At 44.3% G+C, this 23,860-nt stretch overlaps 1 protein-coding gene across 2 annotated transcripts in view; it reads left to right on the top strand.

Moving 5' to 3' along the window:
* The window catches only part of CLPB (ClpB family mitochondrial disaggregase), a 150,542-nt gene that overhangs the window by 80,066 nt on the left and 46,616 nt on the right, over positions 1-23,860 (top strand). The gene's annotated exons all lie outside the window — the stretch shown is intronic.

The following is a 23,860-nucleotide window of genomic DNA, read 5'->3' as shown; positions in this document are numbered from 1 at the left end:
ACAACATGATGAATCTCACAAACCTGACATTCTGGACACAAGCCAGACGTGGAAGTATGACTACACTTATATGTAAAGTTCAAAATAGACAAGACGAACCAGTGGCTGAAGAAATCACAGTAGTGGTTACCGTCAAGGGGGCAGGTAATAAGTGACTCAGAGGGTTTCTGGGATGCTTAACGTTCTGTTTCTTTATCTAGGTTCTGTATATGCAGGTGTGTCCACCTTGCCAAAATTCATTGAGCTGTCCCCTTATGCGTATTTTGTACTTTTCTGTATATCTGCTATATGTGAAAGAAAATAGAAAAAGTGAAGTAGAAGACGTGTGATTAGAGAAAGGGGAAATATTTCATGTGAAGCTATTATAATTGTCTAAATGAGGCCTAAAACAAGACAATGGGAAAGGAGAGAAGAAGAATGGTCTCAGAAAGATTTAAGCAAAGAATCACTAGGGTCAGGTGGTGAAAGAGGAGTAGTAGTCAAGACGAGGTCCAGGTTCTAGATTGGATGGCTGAGTAAATGGTATGTACCTGTACCGAGGTAAGGAATATTACAAAAAGGTATGGGTGGAATGGAGGTACAGGGGAACTACCGGTTCTGTTTGGAACATTCTTTCCTTCCCTCCTTCTCTCCCTCCGTCTTTTAGATTCCATGGTCCAGCATTCTAACTACTCCCTTCTCCCTCCTTGGTACTCACCTGATGAAATGCTGATGCTAGTTAAATGCATTGTCTTTTTTGCTTCATGTCTATATCTGAAAAGCTGCATGTTGCTGGAGGAAGCAACATACTATATTACACAACCATACTAACGGGACTCATTTTGCATTTATGTCCATGAATCTCAGCAATGCCAACCATACCACTCTACTTTGTGAGTAAAATCACTGTGTTATTTTGGACCAAGACAGTTTTGTTAACATCTGTCTTCTGTCCTCAAATCTCTAGCATTCTCCCTCCCCAACTCCCAAGCTAATGATATCGCCTCATACCTCCTAGAGAAAATAGATTGCAATCAGAAAGGAACTACCTCATCTCCCCACCGTCACCTCCACCAGCCTCCTGCAGTGTCTCCTATATCCTGGCTTCCTTCCTCCACGATAGAAAAAAGTTCCTAAGATCAACCCTGCATTTGCGCTTGAACTCCTCTTTCTTGTTGCTTCTCAAGAACTTTGCTCCTCCAGTTAGCCCCCATCTCTCTTCTCCCATCTTTGCTGGCTCATTCCTGTCAGCATAAAAACATGCTTCCATATCTCCCATCTTAAACAACAAAGCAAACTAAAAACTTCCTTTGAACCCATTTCTACTTCCAGCTGCTAATGCTACCTCATTTCTGCATCCCTTTACGGTAAAGTCCTCAAAAAGAGTGATTGTTATCTACTTAATCCATTTCCCCAGCTCCTGTTCTTTCCTCAGTCTCATTGTAAACATGGCCAAAATATGCTTCTGTTTTTTCCCCAAAATTGGCATCTCCCAAGTCTTCTTCATATCAGTAAATGATACTATCATCTACCCAGTTTTTCAGCCCTTGAATCCTGAGTCATCCTTGAATTTTCTTTTTCCCTTACACTGCCAGTGAAGTCCTTCAGTAGGTCTTGTCTGTTGTACTTCTAAAATGCACATTGGCCCTGGCTGGTGTGGCTCAGTGGATTGAGTGCCGGCCTGCATTCTGAAAGGTCGCCAGTTTGATTCCCAGTCAGGGTTGTGAGCCAGGTCCCTGATTGGAGGCATGAGGGAGGCAATCAACTGATGTTTCTCTCTCTGTCTTTCTCCCTCTCTACCCATCTCTCTGAAAATAAATAAACTATTTCAAATAAATAGTAGAGTGCATGTTGAACCCATGTTCTTCATGGCATCTCCATTGCCCTAACTCTTGTCCACTTCAGGGTGACAGTCCAGTTCTCCTGGATGATCACCACAGCCTCCTGACTGGTCTCATCATTTCCACTCTTGTCTGCTTAAATCCGTCCCCCAAATAACAGCCCGAGGGATCTTTTTAAAACATAAATCTTGTCATGCTCCTACTTAAAACCTTCCACTGGCTTCCCACTGGAACTAAAGTGAAATCCAAACTCCTTACCAGAGCCTACCAGGCCCTCTGTGACCTAGATCCTGCCTGCCTCTGCAGCCTCCCCTTTAGCCACTCTCCCCATGTTCTCTGTTCTCCAGTAACACTGGCCTTTTCTTGTCCCTCAGACACACTGGACTCCTGCCCATCCGAGGGCCTCTGTACCTACCTCTCCCATTGATGGGAGCACCTCCCCATGGGGCATTTGGGACTAAACTCAAATGTCTCCTCCTCAGAAAAGCCTTCCCTGACCACCCTCGTCAAAGTATCTCCCCAAGTGAATTTATATCGTATTACCCTATTTATCTTCTTCATGGTACTGATTAGTCCCTCAAATGATCATGTTTATTTGTTTATGTGTTTATCATCTCTCTCCCCCACTAGGACATAAGGCTTGTGATCACAGAGACCTTATGTCTTTATTTTACTGCTATATTTACAGCTCCTCGTACAAAATTCACAGCTGGTTTATAGTAGGTGATTAATAAATAGCTGTTGACCAACCCAGCAACCAGTTGGACACTCATATAGAGAGATGTATAGCAGGCAGGTAGATAAATGGGTCTGAAGCTCAGGAGAGAAGGGGCTCTAAGTTGGACATGAAAACTTGAGAGTTATCTGTCTTTTGGGGGTGGTGGAAGCTGGCAGTCTGTGCATAGGAAGATACAGAGCTCAAATAGTCCGAGCACACCGTGAGAGAACCTACACTTCAGATGTGAGAATGAGTAGAGGAGCGAGCACAAGAGATTCAATGAAACAAAGGGAAAGGAGGAAGCAGAGGAGAGTGGGGAATGGGCTGCTTTAATTAAGGCAGTGCTTCTCAGTCTGTAAAAGACCTGTATCTTTTTGCTGCTATTGTTTGAATTTGCAATCTGTCATGATCCAATACTTTTATAAAATCCAATACAAATTATTAGAAAAATTGTACTTTAAAAAGGCATACAAAGTACAGGCCCAAATACATCATTAGGTTCAACAGATGTAAAATTACTCTAAGTAACTAGAAAAGCTTCTAGACACTTCTTACTCTCACTTATGGTTCTTAACTCATCGAGACTAGTAACGAAGTTCACAGAGCACACTTTAAACACCACTGCTGTAATGGCACTTCCGGGCAGGGGGAAGACAAATGAGCAGAATATGTCCTCTGTCCTCGAGTGGCTTAAAGCCCAGTGGGTAGACAGTTTGGGCACATGGTCGTACTACATGGCAGAGAGGTCAGAGCACTGCCATTATTGGGGTGCAGGCGTTGGAACTGTGATCTGCCCCTCTCTGGCACCACTTTTTTCATCTGTGTGATGAAGAGATCATGTCAGATAATTGAACGCTAAAGATTTTTTCCTGTTGTTTGGATACAGAGTTAAAAACTTTTCAAGCCAGTAGTAGTTGGAATGATGGGGAGTGACTGCTAATGGGTACAAGGTTGCTTTGAGGGGTGTTGAAAATGTAAAATTAGATTATGGTGATGATGGTTGTACAGCTCTGAATATACTAAAAACCATTAAATTGTGTATTTTAAATGGGTGGGCTTTATGGCATGTAAATTATATCAGTAAAATTGTTAAAAAGGAAAAAGAAAAAAACCCTCCCTGCCTCTCAAAACCAGAAAAGGTTGGCTTGGAAGGGTGACTGGACACAAGAAAGCCAGGAGGGCCTGACTGGCCTCATGAAGTGGCAGGTAACAGGAGTCCTTCTCTTGGGTACGTAATTTTCCATTAGTTCCATACTTAAAAGCTTCCCTGTCAAACTTTCTTACCCGTACTGGTCTTTTTATTGATTTCCTGTTATTACTTTAGCAAGTATTTATTGTACTCCCCGTCTGTGTATAGGTTAAAGTCTGTCAGAATATAGACACTAGGCAAATAATTTAAAAATTCTTAGCTAATTACCATTTAGACAAGTATTATTAAGGAAGAGTAGTCTTCCCTGAGCAGATGGCTTATATGTTGAGACCTGTAGATGTTAGTCTGTCACTTGAGAAAACCCTGTGAAGCAGGATGGCCAGTAGTCACCTAAAGGGACCCAGCAGTCCAGTTGGGGGCATCGTGGGGAATGGAGAGGTTCTCTGGTGTTTAAGTGCAGTCCATGTGGTAGGTCAGGGCTAAAAGGGGCCCTCAGTGACCCTGTGTTTTGTCCTCTGCCCTTGGCCTAAGTTAACCCCTTGCCCAGTGCAAAATGAAGAACTGTCCTTGCTAACCCCCACGGAAAGGCATTTCTGTATCCCAGATCCTGTGGATGTACAGAAGTCGCTGCTTGGTTGAGTTAGAGATGAGTGCCTGGTCACCAGAGCCCAAGCTCTCCAGAGCCACCTGCCATCCAGGCACCCGCATTTCATCAACACTTTAATCGGCTCCAAACAGTCCTCAGATGAGCCTGGCTGGTATCCGGCATGACCTCATCACCACCAAACAGTGGCAGCTGGAGGCCAAGGCTCCCCTGGGTGAGGGAGAGGTCAGCATCAGCTGGGCCAGGTCTGTTCTGTGTAATATGCTCTCCTTCACCTGCACTGGGCCTGGAAACAGAGCTGATTAGGATTCAGATTTCCCAAGGCAGAGCCAACTGCCCTTTGCCAGCCCACTCATCCCCCACCAGAGCATGTGCTCTTGGGTAGAATACGCACAGAAAGGGCAGCACTGTAGCTTTAAGAAGGGGAAACATCAGTCTGAAGGTCAGGGCTTGCAAATAGTGGCAAAGGCTCCTCCCAGGGTTGGACGGGCTAGAACCCTTCATATAAAGCATTTGCTTCTAGCATAGAGGTGCTCTTGAAGGTTTATGCCACGGACTTCTTCCTAAACATCGTTTGAGAAATGAATTCTTTTAAATGTAGCAGAAGAAGGGAGCTTGTCGCTTCAGGAATCCTTCAGAGACTCCCTTGAAGTAATGAACCCTATGTGCAGGCGACCTGGTGCAAACTTGGCCTTGCCTTTGGACCTTGAGCAAGTCCCTTGCTCCTCACTGAACCTCATTTCCCCATCTGTCAAATAGGATAGTTGGGCTGCAATCTCAAAGCTCCCTTCCAATTCATATTTTGTGATTTTGACTGAATATTGCCCTCTTGATTTATCTAATTGCAAATTAAATACTCCTATTTATTCAGCAACTATTAATTATTTTCCTATAGCTGACTGACCACCAGCATCCCCTCATCTAGATTCCTCCAATACATGCTCTTAAAGCATCCTGTATAACTTCTGTATCACACTTACCACAGCACGTAGTTATTCGGCTATTTGATCAATAGCCCTCTCCTTCACCACACAATGCGTTCGTTCCCTGAAAGTAGGGTCTGCATCTGCAGTGCTTACGTTCCCAACACCTTGCACTCCTTAGCATGTGATAGGTACTCAGTAAATATGTATTGAGTAAGTTATTTTATAAATGGGCAGTAGGCATTGCGGGAAAGAAAAAAGAAAAAGATACAGGCCCTTCCTTCAGACTGCACCCTGTAGTGTGCTAGTTTGGTGAAAAGGCCGATACACAAAGCACACTGAGCAGAGCACTGTGTGGTAGGTAACAGGACCCTAAGTTAAACGTAAGCCAAGGCCAGAATAAGTGTAATGAACGAGGAGGAGAAACATCAGTGTTGGTGTTGTAGAAAGCTTCATGGAGGAGGAGGGACTGGAGGCCGACCCCGAAGGACGGGGAGAATTCATACAGGCAGAGGGAAGGAGGAAAGCTTTTTAGGTGATGCAGCAACAGAAAGGAGCCTTGCACATTAGAGACCTGATAGGAACTGGGCACCTGCTGGATTGTGGGCAGTAGGGATTGGATATGGAGGGCCTTGGGAATGAGCCAGAGCACTTGTACTTAACTTTGAAATCAGTAGAGAGCTCCTGAAGTGACTATTGTTTGTTCAGTGACTGTAGTGATTTTTACTTTAAAAAATGTACAAAATAAAATATTTTTTCAAGCAGTAGGGAGGATATATAGTAGAAAGGACGTCTCCCTTCTACATTCCTGGTCCTCCTCCTCAGAGACAACCACTGTAACTTTTAAAAAAATTTTATTTGTTGATTTGAGAGAGAAACATTGATTTGTTGTGCCAGCTTTCCATGCACTCATCGGTTGACTCCTGTATGTGCCCTGACTGGGGATTGAACCCACAACCTTGGCACATCGGGATGACACTAACCAACTGAGCTACCTAGCAAGGGCAACCACTGTAACTTTTCTTATGTATCCTCTCTCTTGCTGCTGTAAACAGATTATCACAAACTTAGTGGCTTAAAACAACCCTAATTTATTATCTTACAGTTCTGGAGATTAGTCTGAAATAGGTCTCACTGGACTAAAATCAAGGTGTCTGCAAAGTTGCATTCCTTTTTGGAGACTCAGAGAGAGTCTGTTTTCCTGCCTTTTCCAGCTTCCAGAGGCTGCCCACATTCCTTGTCTCATAGCCCTCTTCCACCTGCAGGCCGGCAGTGGTCAGTGGAGTCACATTCATCACAGACTGAGACTGTCCTTCCTCCGTCTTTCATGTGTAAGGGCCCTTGTGATTACATTGGCCCTCCTGGGTACACTAAGGTAATTTCCCATCAGTCAGCTGATGAGCAACCTTAATAGCCCTTTGCTGAGTCACTTAACATGTTCACAGGCTTCAGGACTTAGAAGGTGGACATCAGTGAGGGGCCATTGTTATGCTTACTACATTCTCAGAGATATTTTATAAATGTTTAATTTTCCTCTCTGTTTTGAATAGTTAATACGTGCACTTAGTACAAAATTTAGAAGGGTTTTCAGTGAAAAGTCTTACTCCCACTTTCTACCCAAGTATTGTCAAGTTTTTCCACTGTATCATCATTACTTTTTCTCTTGAAATTAATAAGTAGTTTATGGGGAGACACTTTAAGGTCATGCAGATACCCTACTCCTCATCAGAATTTCCCCCCGGACTCAGCATCTACTGATGGTTCTTTCCTGAACCGGTCTCTGTATGATGGTTGGAAAATGAATAGTTTACTTCTTTCCCAACCCCAGCACCTCACTTCACAACGATCAGTTAGCACCTGGCACCCTGTAGTAAGCGAGAACCCTTCTTCCCTGTCGATCTGTTTATTATCAAAATGTGCTCATGAATACCCGTGTTTTAATGTTCTATAATTCATTTCTGCCCTTTGTTATGTTGATGCTAAAATTGTCTCATATTTGGCCACTGTAACATACCCCTGTTTCTTTTAGCATTTTTGTGTTTTCTGACATACCATGTTTCAGTCTTAGATCCACCTCACCACCCCCCTGGAATCAGCCATTCCTCGGAGGAGCGCTAAGATGGAACCTGAGCACCAGGTGTGATCATTACCCCTTCTGTTGACAGAGCCAAGAAGTACATAGAGGCATATATACGTGTGCATGCACATTCATCCTAAGGTACACATACCTGGGTAAACACATGCACACAAATGCATACGCACATACTACATATTTAGAAACCCACATCAATACCTTCCATTCCAGTCCATCCCTACAGGGTTCTTTCTTGTCTTCACACATTTCGTGTTATGTCCCTTCTTCCATAGTGAGAATGCTGGTTGCAGACAGCACTGATTCGTTTATTCATTCGTTTAATCCCATACTACATCTTAAAAAGGAAACTTCAGACTTGCTTCACGCATAGAAAACAAACCTTCTAAAAGGAGCTCAGGTCAGAATCTGTTTGCAGTCCTCATCTTTACTTCACCGAAGGCCATGGGTATATACTCAGATAGAGTATAGTTAATTCATAAGTTATTTGGGTGTTTTTTTTCCCTGTTTGGTATGTTTATGTTACTCATTGGAAATGCAGTTGGGTTAATTTTTTTTATTTGCTTTCAGTTTTAGAGTTCTTCTCCCCTGCCTAATCTTTGTTTTAATTTTGTTGTTGAATAGGTAGAACATTATTTTTTACTAAAAACTACAAAAAGGTATACTCAGAGAAGTGAGACTCCTTTTGTATCCCTTTCAACTTTTTCCCACTTCCCTCAGGGAGCTCTGACCCCCGTGATACCAACTTTATTGTTTCTTTATATAGCAAATATATGTATTTTTTAATAACTATAAAGGATTATAGACAACCAAATTTTATTTTATCTTCACCCGAGGGCATACTTATTGATTTAAGGGAGAGGGGAAGGAAGGGATGGGGGAGAGAAACATCAGTGTGAGAGAGAAACATCAATTGGTTGCCTCTTGTACACATGCTTGCCATGGACCAAACCCACAACGCAGGCTGTCCTGACTGGGAATCAAACCAGCAACTTTTCGGTTAATGGGATGATGCTCCAACCAGCTGAGCTACACTGGCCAGAGCTATATATTTTCTTGTTTTCCCTTTTTTCCTACATAAAAGGTAGCCTACTATATATGCTGTTTTGCAGTTTACTTTTTTTACCTATCCATATTTCATGGAAATCACTCGATATCAATTCAGAGCTCTTCCTCATTCTTATTTACAACTGCATGGCACTTCATTCTGTGCATGTGCTATGTAAAGTCAAATCTCCGTTCTCAAAAGTCTTGGTTCGTGACCAAGTTGTTCATGGAAAAAGCATCCCAGTTGTCTAACAAAATGTAAGGTCTTGATTCTCTACCCAACAACCCTTTCGTGCTGATACCTTTATTATTAGTCATGCACCTGTCAGGCGACAAAAAGAGGATATTCCATTTTCGAACTAATCACTTCTCAAACCGTTTTCCAGAACAAAGTAAGTTCAAGAATCAAGGTTCCATGTATATCCTATGCTTGGACATTGAGGCTTCCAATATTTTGCAATTACAAATCATAATACAATGGATAACCTCTCATATGTGTATTTTGGGAATGTTGGTGGTATGTCTTTGTAACGGTCAAAGGGTGAATGCATATGTCCTTTGATTAGATATTATGAACTTCTCCTTCAAGGAATTGTTCCATTGTGCATTCACTCCAGCAATGTATAAACTGCCTGTTTTCTCACAGCCTCTCCAACAGGGTGTGTTGTCAAGCTTTTGGGTTTTTGCAGTCTTATAGGTGAGATGTATTGGGTTGGCCCAAAAGTCCATTTAGTTTTTTCCGTAAAATAAAAGACACACTTTTCATTTTCACCAATAACTTTATTGATCTGGATATTTTGAGTATGTTGGCTATTTCCCGCTATTGGCTGCTAGTGGGTAGAGGCCGGGAGTGCTGCTAAATATCTTCCAATGCATAAGACAGCCCCACAGCAAAGAATTATTTGACCAAAATGTCAATAGCACCAAGAAACTTCGCAAACCACTTTGGACACCTTCAGTAAGTCACAGCACCTTCTCCATACACTGCACAAATCATTTTTTGCATTTCAGTTGTGTTTTTACCTTTCTTGAAATAATAAAGCATGATACACTGAAAATATTGCATATTTTCTTCAGTATTAAAATGGCTGCACAAAAATTCACCAATTTTGGTAAGCTTTTTTTAATGCATGCTGACATGACAGCTGTCACAATACAGTCTAACAAAATTGTTTCAAATGAAGTTAAAGACAACTAAGCACTACTGTTATGGAACAGCAGCTGGGGTCCTGCTGCCCGCTGCCACCCTCTAGGCAAAAGTCCACAGGCAAAGGCTTGGTGATAAAGGAAAGGAGCGTTTATTCAAAAACAGTCACTTCAGCCTGTCAATTAAAGCTAAACTCTAACACCTAGGTTCTCCTAGCATTCCCCCTGTTAATTTTTAGTTATTTCTATAGGGTTAATTGACAAACTGAAACAACATAAGATACAAAATCTGTACAATTTTGGAAGAATGGCAGGATTCTGCCTTAGACCCTGTCCACTCTAGAACACTGAAAGAATGAACCTGCCACCCTCTGCCAGGCAAGCCCAATCCTAGGCTGTGTCCGAACTTCCTTCCCATCCAAAATACTGTCCATTGGGAAATGCAGGCAGCCGCAGCACAATCATCCAGGCATCCTCTAGGAAGAAGAGCCCGTGCCCCTCTGAGAGCCCGAGAGTGCCTCTTTTATTTCAGAGTTTCTCACCCATCATTCCATGGGCTTTGGGGGCATTCAGCTTCTCAGCCAATCCTGTCCTGGGCTATTTACCTTTGCCTTGGACAGCCTCCTCCTACTGTCCCTTCCCACTTCTTCCCAGTGATCTGATCAGATCTCTTACAGCCAGCTACAGAAAAAACTAAACAAACTTCTTGTCCAACGCAGTAGTATCTCCGTGTGGTTTTAGTTTGATTCTCTTATTATGAGTGAAGTTGAATATCATTTCATATATTTAAGAGCCAATTTATATCTCCTTTTGAGGTTATGTCTTTTGTACATTCTGCTGAACTTTTGGTCTTTGTTTCTCTTTTGATTTTTAAATGTTTTTTAAATGCTAAGTATAGCATATTAGCCCTCTGTCATATATATTGCAAATGTTTTCTCCCATTTTGGGTTGATACAGTTTTAACACTTCCCGTATAATCCTAACACACAGTTAGGATTGAGAACCACTAGGGTAGTTTAAACTATGCAAATTAGAACTATTTTTTTTAAAGGAGAACACATCAGAAAGAAAGAGATGGGGCTGAGGACTCAGCCGTGGGTGTTACCCATAACTTGGGACAGAAGAATGAACAGAAACATACAAAGGAGACCGAGTCATAGGTATTGTGTATAATGGAAATCAAGGCAGAAAAGAATCAGAAGGCGGCAGGGTCAGTCATGAGCATTGATTGCCGCAGCCGTGAGGAAAAGGAAGAAGAGGTTGCTGGGTATGGTAATGAGGTCTATACCCTTACCTCCAAACACCACTTCTTCCCCACTTGCTTGGGCCGAGAGAAGATTCTCCTGATCTCTGAGTGATTTTTGTCCAGCAGGGTCGCCAGGGATGATAGAAGGCCTCTCCTGGCAAGCAGATTGAAGGAACACAGCCCAGCTATATCGTAACTGGGGCACAATCACTCAGTTATTAAACTCCTGCAAGTGCACTGTTCTGGACATCGGATGTCACAACAAAGATACCATTTTTAATTTGTGCTTTTCTCTCACCACTTCCTAAAAATATCAGAGCTTTCCTTTACACAAGTCTATTTATCTGGTTTGTGATGCCAGCCACAACTCTGAGACAAACATGGTAAAGTCCTTAGAATTAATTAGGAAAAGAACACTCTCAAAAAAAAGTGGAATCATTAGCACCAGCAAGAAGCTCTGGGTGAAAAATGATCCCCTTGGTATAGACTACAAGTCTGTTGCCTGCCCTCTCCTTCTTCCTAATCTCCCCACTACTGTCTTCCACTTTTATTTTTGGTGACTGTTGCCTGGTCTCTGTGGTTGGGTGTAAAGGAAAAAGCATTAATTGAAGAAGTCCTTCTTGGCAGTGGCCTCTGGTTTTTTAAAAAAGCAACAGTTTTACGAGGCAGATGAACAATTCCTTCAATCTTGATGGGGGTTGAAAGAAGACATCAGCCGATGAACAGTTTCCGTGCCCAGAACTATAGCCTGTGGCATTTAACGTCATAGTAAATGATATTCCCTCTCTGCTCCTGATCCTCTCTATACTGTGAAGTGCAATTAGCAAAAGTATTTTATTGGTTTCTCTTTCTGCAAGTGTTCCCAAAGCCAACTGTAAATAAGACCTCCCGTCCTCACTAAGGTGTGAGTATTCCAATGAGCCTGGCTGACCACCACCTTAATGTACTTCTTATCCAAGCAGAAGGCTTTAGGTAGTTTTGAGAATAGACATGTGAGTGGAAGCCTAAGCCAACTCTTGATAACCCCTCTTCCCTGCTCTGGACATTAGGCCTGAATTGGTCAACAGAAGCTTAAACATCTGGTCAGCTCAGTCCTTTGGGTTGACTGGTGTTTTATAGACAACCCATCAAGATTGATTGGCCTTGTAACTGAATTAGCCAGATGTGTGGGCATTGTGTGCCCTTTCCTCAGCCTCCCTTCAGCGCTGTTAGATGGAAGCAGACATTTGATTAGCATGTTTGAAGATGATGTGTTTTTAGTGCATGAACAAAAGCTGTCGCCTTCTGCAGACTGTGGCTCGGCCCCAGACGTCAGCAGTATAATTATGACTGCTAAATCCAGCCCAGACCCCAGGCTCGGCTGCCTTGGCCTCAGCTGTCATTTGCAGGAGGGGGGTGCAGAAGCCTAGGGACCCAGGCTCTTATTATAGTCCACTTTGAACTCTGCTTTATCCAGAGCCTTTTCCTTGCCACTGACAATTGCTCCCAGCTGCTTTCTGGTCACAGGGCCTGCTGCCACGGGAATAGTCTGCGCTGGATTGTGGGGAGAGGGAGAAATGGGGCTGGCCTCCTGAAAGCCCATGACTTCCAGGAAACTTGCCCAAAGTGAAAACGAGCTGACGATCCCCATTCGTGCAGGGTCCACATCACATGAGCACTATCCCTCATCTAGAAAACCCCTACCTTAAGTCCGCATTGAACAGAGGTCCTTGGCAGCAGTTTTTGCTTTTGTCCTTTCCCCACCTAATCTTTGAACATTCATTTCCATGCTTTTGTACCACCTCTTTTCTGCCCAGAGTGGCCTGCATGTTTGTCTTAGAACAAACCAGGCGTTTTCATGTCTCCAGTCCTCTGCTCATCTTAATATTCTGTCGACATCTCGTACTCAGTGTATCCAAACCCAGCCCTCCTCATTCGCTGCTTAGTGAATGGAACCATCATCTACGGTCACCCAGACAAAAACATTTTATAAGTAAGTCTGTTGACTTTGCCTTTACTTTCCACTAATCCCATCTTTCTTAGAATTTTCTCTCAAGTCCATTCTCTCTCCTCTGTCTCCACTACAGAGGAGACTGAATTCAGACTTTATTACTCTTGTCTGGGCTAGTGTTAACAGCCTTCTTGTTGGTCCCCTGTCCCCAGGCTCCCCTTCAAACCAGCCTCCAGCCTGCAAAACCCTGTCCCTCCTATTGGCAAACCTTCGGTCCCCAGTGCCTGTAAGATGGGCCCAGATGTCTAGCCCAGCACGCAGGGTTCTGTAGCCCGCGTGAGTCTCTGCCGCACTTTTGTCAGGTCGCCGCTCGTTCCCTTTTCTCTACCTGAGACGCATGTCCTTTCCCCACCTCTCCACCTGTCAAACTTCTACTTAGTCTTCAAGAGCCAATTCATTTATGTCTCCTTCGTGTAACTTTCCCTGTTTGCCCACATAAAGAATCACGTCTCACTCTGTTCCCCTACAGCAATTTTGGGAGGCTACTTTATTGTTTTAAGGATTACAACTGAAGCTTCGAAAAAAACAGAGCTTAACATGTATCTCTTCCTTACACACCCTCTAGCCCCTGCTCCTCTGATTCTGCTGCCAGTACACCTGGCCAGGTCTCTAACCTGTGGAAGGCCGCCCCAGTCTTTTTTCTGTCTGCTAGATGGGGTGGCTGGCACTCTGCACAATACCCCATTTCTGTACATATACCACTGGTGAGACACACTGTGGGAAGGAGTGCCTAATAATGGTAAATATAGTAAAAATAACAATAGCTATCATTTATTAGTTCTTACTCTATCAAGCTCTGCACTAAGGCTCTTATGTCTTTTAATACTTAAAATAACTCTTGAGTTTGATACTCTTATCACCTACATAAATAAATGCACTAGACTGTTAAGTAATTTGCTCAGGTTCCACTACTAGAATTCCAGCTGGAATCCCCAGAGCCTACACAGGGTCTGGCATAAAATAGGTGCTCTAGAATGTTGGTTCATTGGTGGAATGAATGAATGAATCAGTGTTATTCCCATTGAACTTGCCTTCAGGCTCAGGAGGGACTGGCTGAGCATCTGTAGCTTATGCCAAGAAGAATGGATTTTGTCTCATCTCCTAATGCCCAGCTGTACACAGACATGTTCCCTCCCACTCAGTAACAAACTGCCTGGAACTCTTTCCTGGCTCATATTTACAAGAGAATGTGATAAATTCCGTATTGATCTCTCCTGTTCCACTGTAAATTTTGCAAAAGATGATTAAATAGAGCAATAGAGTCTGCAGGCATTGTGGCTCAATATGTTGTGGAGTGGCGTATCGACCTCCTCCATCCAAAGGCAGCCAGCGCCTATCCCTGCCGCCCCAGACCAGTAATTAAAATCCTGTGAGACTGGGATTTAAAATCCAATCATATCCCTGAATCAAGCCTTCTAGCCTCCCCATGTGACGAGTGCAATAAGGTAACGGCAGGAGCATGTTTATGTCTGCGCTGAAGCAGTCCCCATAGGGTGGATAAGAAATGGAGAGTTGGGTAGCCCTGCTGGCTAAATCACTTCACCCTGACACCACAGCCACTTGTTTATGTACCTACAGATTGTCTTACAAGTCCCAGCCAAAGACCAAATTCAGACTGTAAGAGCAAAATATAATGCACAAAAAAATCACAAACTGTGTTTCAGTGTACACTTCCATTCCCACAGCTAATGGTTGGTTTAAGCAAGTAATTTGGCCTTGATTAAACTCTTTATGGCCTTTAGTAGCCAAATACGTGTTTGAATTTCCACAGGAACTCTTTGATTTAACCTAAGCTGAAGCCAGTCTTCCCTGTGCTGAGGCCTATAATCAAGGTACAAGATACTCTTGAAATCAACTCCTCCCAGCAGGACCAGGAGCTCCTGGAGAACAGGGACAGCATAGTCTTACTTGCTTTTGAATGCCTAGCACCTAGCATGGTGTCAGATGCATGGAAAGATCTCAAAAAGTGTCTTTGAGTGAATGAACAAGCAGAAATTAACAATCTTGAACAACCTTTGTAAATGGATATGTGAGTAGCAGACCTACCAAGTGGTTGTCCACTAAATGCCTGAATATTACCAGTGCTGGGGAACTCATTTGTCCCTGAGGTTGCTCAGATTCTATCTTTGGATGTTCTACTGGTTAGAAGTTTCTTATATTCAGCCAAAATCTGCTTCTAAGGGTCTTAATTTTATCATTGAGCTTATGTGGAAGGAATCTAATCCCAGTCCCACATGATAGCCGTTCAAGCACCTGAACATGCAGTTGTGTTCTCCTGAGCTCTTTTCTCCAGCCTGAGCCTCCAGGGCCTTAAACCATTCCTCTCACAAGGCTCTAAACTGTTTTCTATCTTGATCACTTTTCCCAGAACAGTCTTCATTTTGTCTCTTTTTCCAAAACCCATGACTTCCCATTTATCTCCCTTAATTTTCATCTCGTCTCAGCTCTTAACGTCAGCCTTTCACCAGGTGTATTTGGTACTCTTCCCCCCTTAACCTGACATCTGCAGATCTGATGAACAGACCATCACCGTGATAATCCGTGTCAGGGGTAGACAAGCTGAAGAGGACCGGGCCTATTTGTTGCCACTGGAAACTTCCTTCCAGGTCACCTCCGGTCTGTCAGTCACTGCACCCTGCCACTCCCCCCACCTACGCCAGCCCCAGGTCCACTTAGTTCACTAGTCGCTTGCTAAACTTCCTCACTATCCCGGCTAAACTTCCTCACTATCCCGGCATCCAGCTCCCCTTTCTCCGTCGTGTGTTCAGGGTTGTCCTGAGACATCCTGTCAAATGTCTGATGAAGTTCACATTTGCCCTAACTGCACCTGATTGAGCAAACAGGTGATCATGATGAATAGAAGCACACCTTGGTTTCCATGAACGCATCCTGATGCTAGCCATCATCCCCGTTTCCTTTTCTAGGCATTCACAAAGCATCTTTAGTAATGCTCTGATTCTGGACACAGATATGTATGTATGAAAAGTGTGTGATCAGATAAGTGGTTTAAGAGTTCAAAGGAGAAAGTGATCCATATAGGCAGGCGTGGTCTAGGAAAACTTAAAGGTAGGAGAATTGGAGCTGGGCTTTGCAGATTGTACCAAAGGGAATTTGGTGCCACTGAAGGGAACAGTAACAGCCCAGTGTAGCCTAGACCTTCAGGTCAGCACTGGAACTGGAAACTCAGAAGCGGGGCCCAGAACAGTTAAGATGGATAGAAAGAGCCCTGGACTGGACAACCTGGGCTTTAGTTCATGCTCTCCCACAGTCTCTGTGACCTTGGGCTTTAACCTTCCCTTCCCTGGGCTTCTCTAGTCTTTTGTTGTCTTAGTACTTAATTCTGTTCTTCTCCAGCTAGTGCTGTGATTTCCCATCTCAACTACACGATGTGTGGCTCCTTTGGGGGGACAGTGAGGTCATCATCCTTATCTTCTTGTCCTCTTACACCACACTGTATTGTCACTGTTTGTCCCTGTCTGTCTCCCAGCAGTCGGGGTTCTACTAAAGGGCAAGAACCAGCCTTGTTCCACAGTTTTCCTAGCCCCTGGCCCGCCTCAGTGCTTGGTGGGTTTTAATGAAAAGACTGGATCCAGCCATGATGGAATAGCTCTCTGTTCTGCAAAATTTATTTATTTATTTATTTTTATTTTTTAATTTTTATTTTAAGAGTATGTTATTAGAGCTAGGGACAGTAAAACAAGGAAGGACTTAGTACAGAAGAAGCAACAGGAGAGAGCCTAGGCAGGGCTGCTTTGGCTCACTGGAAAGTCAGAGGAAAGGGAGCCTTGAAGACAGGTTCAGGGGGTTAGCCTGGGACAAGCTGCCCTGCCCATTGCTCCCCCGGTTGCAAGTCTCATGGGGTCCCTTAGAGTTTAGGAGGTTCCTGCCTGTGGGTGAAGAAGAGTGGGAAGGGAAAGACCTGGGCCTGCTCCTGGGACGGAGAGTGCACCGTTCTGTGAACTTTAGAAATCTGCCTACCTGAAGGCAATTGATCCTACCCTGTCATATCCATTGGAGATTTAGGACTTCCGGATGACCTTCTGGGAGGTCAGTGTATGTGGGTCATGATTCACCTGGCCCCAGAGAGGGAAACCCTGATGGGAGGAAAAGGATCCCCATATGTCCCCTTTCTATAAAGCTGTCTATCCCAAACCTACCTCTAGAAACACCCCTATTTTGGCTTTGGAGCATCTAAGCACCCTGGAAGGTAGCATTATGTAGTAGAAAACAAGACCTGGCTTCTTTGTAAAAAAAAACAAAATTTTCATTATGTAAAATTCCAATCGTTTACAAAAAAGAGAATAGTATTGGGTTGGCCAAAAAGTTTGGTTTTTTCCCATAAGCTGGCTCTAGGAATGCTTAGTTGTCTTTAACTTCATTCACAACAATTTTGTCAGATTATACTGTGACAGTTGTCATATCAGCATGCATTTTTTTAAAAATTAAAATTGAATTTTTGTGTAGCCATTTAAATATTGAAGGTGGAAGAAAATATGCAACATTTTTGGCATATTATGCGTTACTATTTCAAGAAAGGTAAAAAATGCACCTGAAACACCAAAAGATTTGTGAGGTGAATGGAGAAGGTGCTTTGACTGGTCAAACATGTCAGAAGTGGATTATGAAGTTTTGTGCTGGAGATTTCTTGCCGGACGAAGCTCTACAGTTGGGCAGATCAATTGAAGTTGATAGTGATAAAATCAAGACATTAATTGAGAACAATCAACATTATACCACCAATGCGGGGGAGATAGCCAGCATACTCAAAATATCCAAATTAACAAACTTATTGGTGAAAATGAAAAATAGGTCTTTTATTTTGCAAAAAAAACCACCTTAAACTTTTTGGCCAACCCAATATAATAAATCCCTCCTTTAAATTTTAACTTTACTTCTTATTTGCTGTGTGACCATGGGCAAATTATTTCATGACTCCAAGCCTCTGTATGATGAATAATTCAGACACTGTGTATAAAAGCCTTATACCCAGCAAATGTTAGCCCATATCCTCTCATCTTACTCTTCCCAGACTCAGTTAAATCATCCATAAAATGGAAAAAATAATGTTTCCTGCTTTGTTCACCAAATTAAGAATTAATTAAGTACGTGGAAATAGTTGGCACAGGGTATGGCATGTGAAGTACCCGGTAAAGATTCTTAGCCATGTGGAGGCATGACTCGGTGCAGGTACACACGTACCTGTGTGTACATTGTTGAGAATGCTCAGTGGTGTGGTCTCTAGAAAAAGGTCAAGATAAACTATTAGGACCCCAGTCTCTATTCCCAGTTCTGCTGTGTTTCCTGCAGCATTGTGGACAAGGCTCTTCTCTCACCTTCATTCAGACTCTGGGAATACAGAGGGAAATCGGACCATCTCTGATCTGAGGAGCTACATACAGACCAACAGGGGTGGACTTCCAGGAAAGGGAGTGAGTAGGGAGGACAACAGCAGCCCAGGGACAGGTGGAGAACACTGGAGCTGGAGGGGAGGGGAGGCTTCCCAAAGAAGGGCCCTTGAAGAATAGGTAATCAGGGAGACACGGGGTGTGAGGAGCGGTCCAAACAACAGTGTGGGGACAGAGCAGGCAGGCTCATGGCTTCTCTGATGTCCTGGGTCATTGCCTCTCTCTGTCTGCTTTTTTGATGGGAGCTCACAAACAAAAGAAGAGCTCACTCCATATCTCTCATCATGGGAAGGATTTCCCTTATATTCAACAAAAACTTGTAGTTGGAGATAGTAAGCAGACTGTTGAAATAATGAAAATTAGAATGAAGATGGTAAAGGAGCTAGCAGTCAAAATAGAAGGGGAGAATGAATGTAAAAGTTATTATAGAGAACATCATACAGCCTGTACAACCCTTTTTTCAATCATTTTTGTGCTTTTTATCTTATTCACTCCAAGCAAAACCCCTAGAGAAAGGCAATGCACAATTATTACCAACAGAGAAGTGAAGCAAGTACCCCAGATCACACAGCCAGGGAGGAGTGATCCCCCACCCCTGCAGGTTCCCTGCCTGGCGCCCTCTTACAGGGGAAGGGCGAGTCATGGAAGCTGCGGTGGTTGGAGATGCAGATCCCTGGAAGGCCAGTGTGGCTGATAAAACTGTGTTTGGAGGTCCGGGTGGGTAAGGAGCTGACAAAGCTGTGGGAGGTGAGCCGGTCAATATTATTGATAATAATAACCCAACATATTTGTTTAGGGCAGTTACTGTTGTGTTTTTTAAAGTCCTCTTATACACATTATCTTCTCTGATATTCACAGAGGTAGACAGAGGGCCTGGACTGAGTAGTGTCAAGGGAAGAGGGAGTTACAACCTCCTCCCCCACCCCACCCCCAGTTTATAAGCTGCTCCTACCTGCACTAGAAGATCTGAATCACATCCCCCACCCTATTTAATCACTCTCCCCAGGAAGGGCAAGTGGGCCACTCTGTCCCACCACTTCTTCCCCACTTCCCACCTACAGAGTATCAAGAATGTCAGGGCCTGACCTGACCTAATCTGCCACTCAGGCAGAGAAGTACCTAGAACTAGAAAAGAGACCAGGGACTTTGGCTTATAGGAACTAAGGACATGCCCACACACTTGCTGTCAGAAGGCTCTTCTGGGACAGAAAGAGTTGTGCGTGGCCTCAGAAGATAACACCTATAAAAAGTCCATTGGTTTGGTCAGTGTTACTGAATTCCTGTTATGTGCCAGGCCCTGAGCTGGGTAGCAAGGATATAGCAGTGGGTCAGGCATGGTCCCTAGCTTCTAAGAGCACTTAAGTCTTGGTTGGAGACAGACTGTTTTAATGCAGCATGATTAGTGCAGTAAGATAGAAGCCAAAGGGCCATGGGAGCACAAAGGATGGTACCAAACCTGGAGTGGGAGGAAAACAAGGAAGCTTTCCTGGGGGAGAAGCCTGAACTACGTCTTAAAAGATGAACAGGTATTTGCAGGAAGACTAAGGTGAGAGTGGGGTTGGAGAGAGAGATTGGGGCTCAAATGAAAAGGATCTCCCCTTAGTTTAGCGGGGGAAACCCCTTGAAAGGCCATGAGCTTGGGACTGGGTTCTGGGCACGTTCAGGGAAGCCAGGGTGACCAACTGTTTTGGGTGTAGTAGAGGGTAGTCACTCCTTAGGGAGTTGGGAGAGCTCGCTATTAAGGTCTTTCCTCTCAGAAAGTCTATGATTGTGTCAAATCAAAGTCAGGCGCTATGCCAGAGAAGAGCAGTGGGCTTCCTGAACCCCAGTGGGCCAGACCTTCCCTCTCACCAACACCATTTCCACTGTCTTACCCTACGCTGGGTGATGAGACCAAGCCAGTCACCCTGCCAGTGAGGACCAGCCCATGACCACCCAGCCCCAACCCTACCTTCCTGACCCAAGCCCTATTGACAGATCCCCCAGAATCTGAAGGAATTCAAGACAAATGGTTAAGAGGATGGAGTTAATAAAATTTGAAAAATTGAGGCCTGTCACTCCACTAAACTTTTTTCAATACCACTGACAGAAACATATTTCCCCAATGAGTGACCTTCCACAGCTGTAGCGGGCAGGCGCAGCCGCAGCAGTGCTGCCAGGAAGCCAGTCTGCTATTTATCAAATATTATAAGCTGGGACACACTAATCTGGCGCAGGGAGAGGAGGGGAGGGGTCCTGCACTATACTGCCTGCGGTGCTCCAGGTGTTGGCCCCAGCCCCAGACAGCCAGTGGGAGGTGACGGATGGCCTGCGATTAGCACTCCCCACCTCCATCCAGCCCTCTCACTTGCTCCCAGAGGTCTGACCCTCTAGACCAGCTGCTTGGCCTGGAGGGGCCCTGGGTGGGAGGCAAGGGAAGGTCAGGCCGGGGCACGGGCCATCCTGATGCCCCCGGAGAGGGCAGGCGGGCGAGGCCCAACGTGGTTATTTATTGAAGTGTAATGGTTTGTGGCCGTTGGTCGTGAAGGTGAAATCGATCAGTTGTAGAAGTTAGGTTCTATCAATTATTACAGCAATTAGTCAAGTCAGAGCATCAGGGCAAGGGTGTGGGGGCTGGGGGCTCATATCAGATGGACATTATTCGTGGTGCCCCTGCCTCAGCCTTCCTAAAGTGGGAGCAGACGCACTGCCCTGAGGCTCCAGAACCTCGGGGATCTCTACTGCTTCCTCCCTCAGAAGTGGCTGGGGTGAAGCCTACGAGCCTCCTGGGCTGGCGACAGGCCAAGCACTGCGCTAAAAGGCATCCCTGTGCTGGCTGGCCCAGGTGCAGAGATGTCCTACCTGTCCCCATCCCATTCTTTATAAGAAGTGACATGACTCCTACTAGAAATTACTCAGTAGCCAATGTTTATGGCACACATTTTTCATTCTGTAAGCAAATATAGATCCCTGACAGCACTTGTTTAAAGTGGTTAGTCTCACTCAGGTCTCCTCTGTCTTTCTCTTTCACCTTGTCTTTCTCTTCTCCCTCCCCTCGTCTATCCCAGTTTTACTCTCTTCCTTATTCCATTTCTCTTCTTCTCTTTGTTCCTCTTGTCTTTCCCTTTTAGAGGTCTCTCCCTGACCACCCTTCTACTCCAGCCTGTATCTATGGACAGAGCTCCCCTTGAGGCCGCCAAAGACACCCTTTGCACTAGGAGGTTGTACTTCATCCTCTAAGCAGTGAAAAGCCGCTGAAGGATTTTTCAGCAAGGGTGTGTCCTGGCCACCCTGGTGGGAGTGTGGAAAATTGGAGTTAAGAAAATCTGGGGTGGCTTTGACTCTTGGTCCAAGGAAAGAACCAGCTCTGTGACTTGGGGCTTCTTATTTCACTTCCGATTTCCATGCCTACAGCATAGGAACTTGAATCCCTAGCTCTCAGGATGGTTGTTAGACTTAAATGATGTAATGTATATAAAGTACAGAGCATAGTGCCCGGTGTAGCGTAAGTGCTTAGCAAACACCAGCAGGTGTTATCACCATGTAAAGACGTGTACGCAGATGTTCATAGCATCATAACAGCTACAAGGCGGAAACAACCCATATGTCCATCAGCTGATGAATGGGTAAACAAAATGTGGTATATCCACACAGTGGAATATTATTCAGCCATAAAAAGAAATGCAGTATATGCTACATTCATGTGGTAGCATGAATAACACATGCTACAATAGGGAAGAACCTTGAAAACATTATGTTACGTGAAAGAAGCCAGACACAAAAGGCCATGCATTGTGTGATTCCACTTACATGCAATGTCAAGTAGAGGCAAATCTACAGAGACAGAAAATAGACGCTGGTTGCGGGGGTTGGAGGGAACAGGGAGGGGGTGGTCTCTGATAATGGTTGTGGGGTTTCTTTTTTTTTTTTTTTTTGAGAGAGAAAACACTAATTTGTTGTTCCATTTATTTATGCCTTCTTGGTTACTTCTTGTATGTGCCCTGATCTGGGATCGTACCCGCAACCCTGGTGTATCGGGATGACGCTCTAGTCAACTAAGCTACCCGGCCAGGTTTCGTTTTGATATAATGAACGTGATCTGGACTTAGATAGCGGTAATGGTTTTACAACCTTGTAAATATATTTAAAACTACTGAATTATATACTTTGTTTGTATTTAATTGTATTTATTTACTTTTAGAGAGGGGGGAGGGAGGGGGAGAGGGAGAGAAACATCAGTGTGTGGGAGATACATCAGTCATGGGGGTTGCCTCTAGCACGCCCAGCTGGGGACCTGGCCCACAACCCAGGTACGTGCCCTGAGGGGGAATTGAACCAGTGACCTTTCAGTTTGTAGGCCAGCACTCAATCCACTAAGCCACACCAGTCAGGGCTGAATTGTGTACTTTAAAATGTATATGAATTATATTGATTTAAAATTACATATATTAATATTTTGTAGGAAATTCCTACTATAAAATAGGATTGTATATAGAAGTATGATATTTTTTAATTAATAATAAGTTTCCTTGTCCTGGATCCTACTTCTGCTCTCTGCCCCTTTCCCCATCTCCTCCCACAACTCTTCCTCCACAGCCCAGGCAGACAACCACATGTAAATGCTTAATAAATGCTAGCTGTTGTTGCTAAGTTTAAAGGCCTTTAAGAAGCAGAGAGCTTCCGTACGAGTGGTTTTATATCATGATATAAATGTTTTCAGTCTGGAATTGAGAAATGCTGATTTTTACTATCCGTCGGCAAACAGTGGATGGACACACTGACACAGCCTTGTCTGTGTATTTAGTGTCCCCAGCCAGCCAGTTACATCCTTAGGGCAGAGACCAAGTCTTAAGCTTTCTTTACTTCTAGACAATGCTTTCCCAGCAAGAGAGATCAAGGGATGTTCCATTTAACACATAATTCTTGACCATCTACTGTGTTCAAGACACAGTTGTCTTCTTATGTTTCTCTCTTCCTGCTTTGAGAGGGGTGCCTTTGGCTCAGGGCCAGATCTGAGTCTTCTGTGTCCTGAAGCCCCACTTATTTAAGGTTTGCCAAATTGAATGGAATGGACAGGAGTTTTTTTGGGGGGGGGGTTGTTTTTCTTTTTTAAAGACATTATTTTTAAAGAGACGGGAAGGGAGGGAGAAAGAGAGGGAGAAAAACATCGATGTACACAAGAGAAACATCTATCAGTTGCCACTCACATGCCCCCAACCAAGGACCTGGCCTTCAAACCAGGCGTGTGCCCTAACCAGGAATCGAACAGGTGACCTTTCAGTTTGCGGAATGATACCCACCCCACTGAGCCACACCAGTCAGGGCTGAAATGGACAGCTTTTGAAGAGGAGAGCCAGGTACCCAGACCTGGACTTTGAAAAGATTCTGACAGCATGTGGGTCAGAGTAGCCTTTCTTCCATATCTGCCAAGTCTTTGCACACACAGTCAGCACTTTATACAGGCTCGGCTGCTGGCACTTTAAAAAGAGAAGAAAGTAGATGCGTGGCCCCTTGTTTTTGCCATACTTAAAGTTCTTTGTCTTCAAATCACAGGAACTAGTGAGTGCAAGAAAGCCTGCCCACGTGCACACACTCACCAAGGAGTAGCATCAGTAACGTCCCCCAGCTGGCACTGGGACAGCCAGGTTGCTGGGGGTGGCCACAGCCTTCCAGAGGACTTGGCTGGCTCTGGCAGACAGGAAATGCCAGAGAGAAAAAAGCATTAGGAGAGAGGGGCAGA

Source organism: Desmodus rotundus, chromosome 5 (assembly GCF_022682495.2).
Source record: "Desmodus rotundus isolate HL8 chromosome 5, HLdesRot8A.1, whole genome shotgun sequence".
NCBI lineage: Eukaryota > Metazoa > Chordata > Mammalia > Chiroptera > Phyllostomidae > Desmodus > Desmodus rotundus.
Note: the sequence above shows the minus strand (reverse complement) of the source record. Positions and strands in the feature narration are given on the sequence as shown.